This window comes from Meleagris gallopavo, chromosome Z, assembly GCF_000146605.3.
Source record: "Meleagris gallopavo isolate NT-WF06-2002-E0010 breed Aviagen turkey brand Nicholas breeding stock chromosome Z, Turkey_5.1, whole genome shotgun sequence".
Taxonomy (NCBI): domain Eukaryota; kingdom Metazoa; phylum Chordata; class Aves; order Galliformes; family Phasianidae; genus Meleagris; species Meleagris gallopavo.
Genome location: NC_015041.2, coordinates 66,499,813 through 66,509,781, shown reverse-complemented (window position 1 = coordinate 66,509,781; position 9,969 = coordinate 66,499,813).

Here is a 9,969-nt window from a genome sequence, read left to right as displayed (position 1 = left end):
AAAAAAAATTGTCAGAGTGGAGAAAACATTGTGCAGTAATTTGTTTTCCTTCCTGAAAAGTATAATTACTTGGACACACGATATACAAATGAATTCCTTTTCATTCTAAAGCAGTAATCCCTATTGCTTTGTGATTCATTTACTTCGTACACTTCTCCTTTCTGACTATAAGAAAATTAAAAACAGATAACTTCACTAAATTCTATTGTTATAATAAAAACTTAAGCAATCTAAATCATAGTAGCAGTCCCCAAATAGCAGTGATCCCCATGAAAATAGTGGAATTGGAGCTGATCCTACATTCAGAGCTCTAAATAAAATGAGGATGAAAACATATCTGAGATAAAGATGTTTGACTTCGGGGAGGGGGGGGAAGGGGGTGAGGCATTGAATGCATTTTGCAGCAAATGATTTTAAGTACTCTAAGTACTTTTATTCCCCAGTCTTGGTGTCATTATGCCCTAAATTTCACACTGAGTGGAAGGTAGGTCAACCCAGATATAAAAACACACATATTATGATGACTTTATCTCCTGAGTATGATTCAATGGGACTTACTTCCATACGAATGCAAGCTTTTTTCTCCCTCATTCTCTTTCATCCAATCACATAAAGAAATGAAGCCCCGGTGAACCTACTTACCAGGTGGCTTTTTTTTCTTTACTTAGCAACAACAGCTATAGAGCCTCACTTGGTTTGGGTTTTCTCAAGTGCTGGACTTGTTAACACTCGTCAAAAATGGAAAAAATAAAACTGCATTTAATTTCTTTCTCAATGTGAAAGGGTTGTGCAAAGGAACAGCAGATATCTAGGCAGTAACAAGTACAGCATTTACAAGTAAACATTTACAACATTTACACTATCTGAGAAAAGAGACTCCAGCTGATGTACCATCTTCTTGGTGGGTCCTTCAACACATGACCATCAATATGTTCATGGGAATGAGCAGTGTTCAGTCAGCCAGGACCCATTTACAGCAAGTCTACAAAATTCACAGTGTTTACAAAAGATGTGGAGCATGTTTGTGGAGGAAAAAATCCCATTCTGCTGCCACCAAGGCACAGCAAACAGACGATAAACCTTTTCTCCATTACGAAATTGTTAAAACCACTAACTACGTCAGCATAAGTCACTCTCATTAATTTGAGGGGTAAAGGTAGGATTTCCAAACTGAAGGCTTCTTTTTTTGTTGTTTTTTTGTTGTTGTTGTTGTTTTGTTTTGTTTGTTTTAATCAGCTAAATAATGAGCCAGGGGGTAGAGTTGCTTAACCAGGCCAAGGGAAGAAGAAAGCAGAATCATCTTAAAAGGCCAATCCAGGACTTAATAGCCTACAACAAAACACTAAGCAGGTCAGCTTCACGGTTCAGCAATTCCTAAAAGCCCTGTCTACTTCTCAACAGCTTATCAGCGGTCAGTGTATAAGATCTCCCAATGAGATCTGATTTACAGCACTAAAGGGCTTTGCGGCAGAAATGAAGGGCAGGAATTGCACGCTGTTTTCTGTGTATTCTGCCTGTACACACACACATTAAAAATAAATAAATAAATAAATCTGGGAAACTAAATTGGCCTCGGTGATAAGGATCTCTTTCATTATCACATGCAGGTCACAATGCCTGGAAAAGCTGGTTTGTTTTTTCTGAGTCAAAGTCAGAGTTTATCTTGTTAAGCTATCTAATTGAACACAGCCCATGTGATACAACAACATTAAGTGCATTAAATGAGGAGACTGTGTGTGTGAAGGGGTGCGTTTCTGCATTCTGCTTGGAGGGTGCAGCTTCCTGGAAATTACCTTTTAACAGCTGTTTTCATGGCTGAAGAAAAAATATGCATCCAGTTTCTATAATACATTTTCTGTGCACACATAGACACACACACAATCTCCAAATTAGTTTAGTTTGTTGCAATGGAGAAGCAATATTTCATCTTAAGCATAAGAAACATGTCCTGATCAGCATTTGCCTGGGGTAAATCTGGAATAATTTCATTGTTGTCAGAGAGGAACAATGGCAGATCTACATTGAGGCAACCAGATCAAAATCAAAACTCAAATGTCAAGCAAGATAAAAGCACAAACAGCATGATTAAAACCACTGTTGCACAAGCCAGGGACCTGTGCAGATCTCAGTAAAGTGAATTATATATAATAACACTTACAAGTCTCCTAGTAATTTCAGATTTGTCTTTTTACGTAAATGCTTAAGTTATGATAAAAAACAGAGCTGTGTCAGTTCTTTTCAGTCTCAGCACATTTGCTATTAGCATAAGAAATGCTGCTTATGGCAGAGGCAGCCGTGCTTGAAATTTCTGAATTAATGGATTTGATTTCCTCTTGAGACAAACCATCAGCCTTTCAGTAATGGAAATAGATATAGTTGGTAAAACAAATAAAAAGCTGGGATGCAGATAAAATGGGTCTCAGTTTAAAATAGTAATGTTGTAATTGAAGTGAACAATTACGGGTTTGCTCCTAAGCACAAAAGAAATACCACAAAAATGAGGTAATGTTTTTGTTAAGTATAGTCATTTCAAGAAAATGTAGAGCCGCAGATGTCATTGTCTGGAAAGAGGAAAACTATACTTATCCTCCTTTACTGAGATCCTTTGATAGCATTCTGATAATTTTAATAATAATTACTAATATTAAACCTAAATTTCACATGGGGTGGTTGGGGGGAAGGGAGGAAGGAGAAGGAACAAGGGAGAATAAAAGCTTTTTAACTGGTTGCTAAACCAGAAAGGCTTTCTTGCCTTTCAAGGGATTTTGGTTATCAAAGATCAGAAGCCTGCAGTAAGAATTTTAGGAGGGCAGGGGGAGGGAAACAATTTTCTGCTGGGAGAAGAAAGACCTCTTGTTTGCACTGTTAGTCAGAGCTTTGATACTAGACAGCCTGCCACAGGGAGGGAAGGATGCTGGCAGTGCAGAAGGGCAGCTGTGAGCTGGGGGCCGGTGGGGAGTAGGCTTTGCACCTGATCGTTTTGCTGAGGAGGTTTTCTCTAACTGGGTTCAGCTTCTGGCTGGCTTTCAGCTGTATGCATCGCTGGGGAGAGAAGCAGAGATTTTCAGTGTGTGAGAGCCTTTCACGTTAACGTGTGATGGTAAAAGTAATGAAGCAGACCAAAAGCCACCAATGTGTCACCTCTAATCTGAGAATGCATTCATTAACGTTGAGCCATCAAAATGCTCTGCCCTGTCCTGTATTTCCTTTTCCTTTGTTTGCATGACCGGGGGCGTTCTCATCACAATTCTTGCCAGACAAATATTAATTAACAGGTCACAATAAGTGACGTGGCTGTTAGCAAAGTGCATAGCTCTCTTGCCCTTGAGAAGGGCAAGCCATCGGGACTTTATCTGGCACAGCCAGTGCTGCCCTCGGCTTGCATTTCTATCCATACATTTGTATTTACATCACTATGCTGCCCAACACTGATATCTCTGTAATCAGCACGGCCTGTAGCTGCACAGTGCCATAGTTCCAGGAGCAAGTTTTCAGGCATTTTCAGCCTCCTAATTGCATTGGCAGGGATAACTGCAGTACGGCGTAGAACAGCCCAGGGTTCTGCTGCCAGTGCTGAGAGGGGCTGGGTCCCTCATCAAAGGCTGCAGCTGCTTCTTCTCCAGGAGCTTGTCGTGAGGAGACTCTAAATGCAATGTTTTGTTAGCGTTCATTATTTAATTATATCAGCCTCCAGTGGCCTGCATGGTATTTCACACATCCAGACAGAGCTCTGACATATAAATGAATTTTCTAAACTACTGTGTCAGGCATGCCTGTTCTGCAAGATATAATAGCAGCCTATTTACATATGTCACTCCAAAGTGCTCAGACAGAGATTTTACTGCTTTCTTCACACTCTTGCACTTATGTAAATACACCTACACAGTACAGGTGGATTTCTGAATTGTCAAGTAATTTCTTTCCATTAGGAGACAATTTTTGAAAGAAATTAAAACCAAGAGCATCGTGGATTAAATGTGTTTATTACTTTATTTGGTGTTTTAAAAGCTCTTCTGAAATGTTTTAAACAAGATGATGTGCACCCATGGAATTAAAAACACACTTAATCTGTGGAGGAAATAAAATTGTCTGACACAAAGATTTAAATCTTTATTTTCCTCCCTAGACACACTGGCTAGTGACACATAAATGTACTTTTTTTCCTTCCCTTTGACAGAGTAATAAAAATCTCATTATCTCTGAATAGACAGCAATTTCATTATCTAATCTTTTTACCAAAAGGTTAGTTAATTAATCAGAAACAAATCCTGATTATTATTTCAATAGAATTAGAAAGACAAATCACCAGAGTATGGCTAAATAGGGCAAGCCTGTGGTTTAACCTGACTCATTTACATCCAAGTACAATGATTGTCAGGAGCTCGCAGCGAGCAAACAGCCCCTGGAACATAAGCCAGCAGATGGTTTTCTCTCATCACTAGCCTTTCCTCTCCTCTAATGCCTCTGATCCCATTACCTCACTGAATCCGTTGCCAGGGTAACTGTTAAATTGCTGTGAAAGGCATCATAATAAAGTAACCTGTCACACTGGCAATAAAAGCAGCAGAATTTTCCTGTTCACTGAACTTTTCAGCTCATCAATACTCACTTTATGGAGAAATTCAGCACTACACACAGGTCAGGTGCAGGAATTATACCATGAGACTTTTGAAAAGCAAACCAAAGTTCATGTAAACATGGGATAGGTATAATTAAAGATAGGTATAATCAGAGATGCGCACAAGGCTAATGCTTTGCTACTCACCATAGAAGGTGAGGGCGAGATCAGAGATACTCAAGCTTCTCCCCTTTTTAAGCACACTCCATAAATAACCTTTACTGCAGGCTAGCAGGAAGGTGATTAATCCAAAATCATTTTGATGGTGTTTAAAAAACCGTAACCTCCATTGCATCAGGCTCCTTTCAGCAGCTGTACTCTGGCCTATTTGCTAAAGTGGATTTTGGTATTACAGAATAACTCGATGCCAGGATTCATTTAAAAGCATTTTCCAACACTTGTCTACATTCCATTGCTTTACGGACTTTTGAATCAAGCTTGATATCTTTAATGAGATTTTGCAACTTGTAGCCAATTTCAGTTGCAAGGGAACAAAAAAACCAATGCCATCACTTTCCTGATCTTCCCATCTGAAATTAGTCTTTCCAGTTTTCTACTGTAAAGTGTCCTACTGCACTTTTGATCCAAAAGAATAAGAGTGAGTTGTAGGTTGTTTTTTTTTTTTTTTGGCTTTTTTTTTTTGGCTTTTTTTTTTATGGTTTTTTTTTTTGTTTTCTTATTTGGTCTAAAAATATATGTTAAAATATTTTCCATAGTATACAAAGGTAGAAGAGCTGTTTCCACTGATCTGAGCTGCATTTGATCTCGTCATGTGGAAAGAGCCTCCTCACTCAGGCTCAGAAGAAAACTTTAAGAACATGGATGAAAAAGAGAGTGCATATCTAACCCTTGTAATTAGCTATTTGCTAACTTTACACTTTCATCTTATTTTGGTAACACAATGGTGTTATTGCAGTAACAATGGTTTATGCAGCAGTTACTTTGTAATATGTGAATTTGCTCACTGAGATAACTCTCTCCATCTCTTTTTCTATACTTGCACATACTTACCTTGTTAAGAAAAATGGCAAGAATTTCCTCGAATGACAGCAAGCAGGACCTACATTGCCCACTCCAGCTGCAGGCCATAAAAATACATGTATTTAATTAGGAGCCAAAGTATACAGTCCTGAGAGTATGGATTTAAAACAGGACTTGTAACAGACGAGCTTTGTGTATGCTGTCTTTTCCTTCTGATCACCAAGTTCAAGACAATATTCTTCATCAGGCAGCTTGAATGAAGCCATTTTTGTTGCGTTCCTAAAACTTCTCTGAACTGCTGGAGCTCAGAAAGAACAGAAAGATTATGTCCTGACAGATGTTTCAGTGACTGCTTTTATAATGTTTTCATCTTCCTGCACAGACCAGCCTTCCTCCAAATTCTGGAAATCTTCAATGGAGGTTTGCATGAAAAGCAAGACAAGTGCACTGTAAATTCACACTCTTTAGCAGAGATGCATTTATTAACACACATAAAATGAAAACAAAAATAATGCTGCTCACTGGCCTAGAATGAACCTGGATCATTTCTGAGATTCAGGAAACTCTAAACCTCTCTGAATCTGGCACATATAAGAACTCCAGTATAGCTAAAACTGGAAATATGCCTTCAAACAGGCGGAAATTCTTGCTCTTTCCAGGTGCCCAGTGGAGTAAGAAATGCTCCCAAGAGATCTGCCAACCATTTGGATGGTGTAAAAGACCAGGTAATAAATCCTGTGCAGAATCTTTGCTTCACAGTATTTAATGCTTTAAAAGAGGAAATATCAAGAATGGCAATGTGTAGACAGGGCTTCAAGAAAGAGCAATTTTTTAATAGCTGCTATTGTTCTGATTCAAAGCTTACTTAAAACTACGAGCATACCGTATTGTTTGCACTTACGCTCTGGCTACATGCAAACATAAATGAGATGTTGACATGGATAGAGTGCTTCCTTTTAAAAATATGTGTGAATATTCATGAGCAGCATTTGTTAGCTCATTTTTCCAGCTCTAGAAATGCACAGAGCAGGGCGTCTGTGCTCTGTGTGAGCATGCATGGAGAAGCCACTCTGTCACAAAGACTGGAGGGAAGTGGCTCTGTCTTCTGGTGGGAACTCCCACTCTAGACTGATTCTGCTTTCCCTGCAGCTGTATCTACATTTGCAAAAAACATCAGGGTTCTTTCTGGGCTGAATAATAAGTGGCTCAATTTTTGGATGGCAACGCGGATATATTGGCATATAGTGAATTCACCCAAATCTGAAAAGTTACAGTGCCAAAAGAAAAAACTGATATCAGAACAGCATGCAGTTCTGAGGAAAGAAAGAGGAATAATTGTGTCTCTCCTTGCACCAGATGCTGTGAGCTCACCACTGTCCTCCTCAACAGTACACCGTGTCTGGGTGTGGACCATGCAGCTTTTTTCTCCTGTGATTAAACTCATCCCCATGCAGTAGAACATCCCTGGCCGCAGATCACTGCAGACCCCCTGCAGCTCTATTTGCTGCCTGCACTGTGGGGGCCTCCTACAAGCTTTGTGCAAGCTTTTGGATTTCTGTCTTCCACTTTAATGTAAAAGGATGGGCACTGGTGAAAGTGGCACAGAAAGTGGCACAGACCCTGTTCTACCAGGCACTGCTGGAGCCTTCCAATCCACTGACCAGAGTCAGTCTCTCACTGCTCTAAACAGCCATGATGTCAGAGCATCTTATTCTCAAAAATAGCCACATTTTGTGCTTCTGGCGAGGTCAGGACACACTGTGTTGAAAATTTTCCTCCTATTCCTAGCTTGATTACAAATGAAAGATACAGCTCTGCCAGAAACAAAAATCCACTCCCTCCTTACCCCAATTTTTAGAGTTTATTCATTTTAGCTCTTTTGTCTGTTTGAAACAGGAATATTTTCCTTACTCCACTTCTCTCTCTGAATATTTCTCACTGTCTGTCATAGCTACCAGTAATGAAGTTCAAGGGAGAAAAAGGAGTATAGGCGCAAATTAAAAACATACTGAATTACTCTTTCAGTGCAAACTTTGTAGCAGGCCAAACTCAGCCACAGCCAGGGAGAAAAAAACCCACACTGCAGCAGATTGCAATGGAGTTGTATTGATTTGCATCAGTCAAGTAACCAAAATGCATCTATTAATCTTAGTGGAGTGAAAGAGTTGGGAAGGACGAAAGATCTGTCCCTCACGGTTACTATATGACTTATTTGATCTTTATTATACGTATGATCAATTCTGTTAGCTTAAATTATTTTTCTATATCTCATCCCAAGACAGTGAAATAATGCAAAAATGCAGCTCTCTTTGTTTTCTTTTTTAACGTTTTACTATACTCTATATATTGTTCTTTCTTTTCACCTACAGACTAAAAAATTACAGTTCTCAGATCCAGCATGGTCAATTATATATTGTCAGTCACTTAGTATGAAATAAAAGTTTGTGATGCAAACAGCTATTTGTAGTTCTTCATACTGCCCAATACCGGAGTGGGGAAGGGACAACAAAAGCCCTCAACAACTCTTCATTCTTGATGTTGCTTCTATTTTGTGCTGTGACTTCATGTTCCCTAAATAAACAAGACCCATCAAAAGCAGTGTACAAAACACATCCTCTTCAAACATTGGGAATGATTATTTCATCAACTTTTGCCTTTCAGCAACAATGCATGTGGTAGCAGCTATGCAGTAGCACTTTCAGACCATGGATATTTTGAATCCAGTAAGAAACCTGTGACTCACATGTAAAGAGAAGTCGAAAGTCATTTTTACTCACTGAAAGTTGTGCTGAGACTTGAGAAGCTTAAAGAACTGACATAGCAGATGTCCTCAGCCACTTGAAGCTAATGTTCTACCCTCCCAATTTTTAATAGATTTTTGAAAATATTTGTAAAGAAATATTTCTAATAGAAATCTTCCGCAATTTTAGCTGACTGGTTTGCATCAGAATTTCACACAAAAGAGCATGTTTTTGATCCTTGACTAGCCTCTTTACCTTTCCATCTCTTCTACTTACTCTTATCTGCATCACTTTGGCTTCCATATTTTATCAACAGAAAATTCAATATCGCAGGCTGAAGATCAAAGATGAAATTTAATCTTCAGATTCTGCTGTTCATGCTTATAGACCAATCAAGTGCCATTCCTGCTCCCTGTGACAGTAGCAGAATCCTTGATTCAATTACAGGTTACAGTCAATGGGGATCATGCTTTAATCTGTGTACAAACTAAAGGATAAAATAGAAACATGTACACATTCTAAGTATAATACTTTATTATGGTTCAATGTCAAGCAGCATTGCCATAATACAGTCTGGTTTCAGAAAATTGATGAGATTAAACTGTCTGCTAGGTTATATCTGCCTGTTATATGCATACTAGCATGCATACTGCTCTGCTTCCCTATCTGACTCTCTCACAAAGACTCTGATCCACTACACATTGCATGATCACAAAAACTGCAGTGATTCTGAACGACTCCTAGCATTATGCAGGATTAGACCAGTATTCTAAACTTGATAGGATTTTTCAAATACCATTCACATACAAGATGCTATTCAGGGGATTAATTCCATTGAAATAATTGAAATTTTTTCCCAAGTGTTAGCATGTTCACATATAAGGAAGTCCATAATCAGTTTCTATGTTTACCACTGTCTTTTTAACACTAGGTGTCAGTTTAAAGGAAGAGGTAATTGCAGACAAGCAGGATAGTCCACAAATGTGACAGTATTCTACCGTGCTGCTGTAAAGCATTCCCTGAGCTCCGTTATTGTTATTCCAATTATGGAAAGTGCTTAAACACATGCTTAATTTCAATGTGTTTCAAATATTATGGGATATCGGCATCTGTTTAAGTGCTTCCACGAACTGATTAACAAATGGTGATAGGAGCAACAGCAGAGAGAGTCCATTCCTGGGAGCAACAACTTCCCTGTGCAAATTAGGCACCTCTGGCTCCTGTGCCACACTTTCATCCTTCCTGCTTCCCATTCCTCAGAGCACACTGGTCTGAAAGCAATGAGGAAAGTACATAAGGGTGTCCTCATGCCTTCTCCATCCCCTTCCCACTCACTTCAGTCAACATTTGCTCCTTCCTCTTTGTTACTGAGGGCACTGTGTTGATCTGCAGTGCAGGGGATTCCCTTGAAAAGAACTTGGTTTGTCTCACTGCTGCAGTATTTTCATTGTTGAGACTTTTCCCCTCTCCTGTCCTTCCTGTCCTGTCCTGTCCTGTCCTGTCCTCTCCTCTCCTCTCCTCTCCTCTCCTCTCCTCTCATCTCATCTCCTCTCTTCCCATCTCATCTCATCTCCCTCTCTGCTTTTTCCTTTCCTTTCCTTTCCTTTCCTTTCCTTTCCTTTCCTTTCC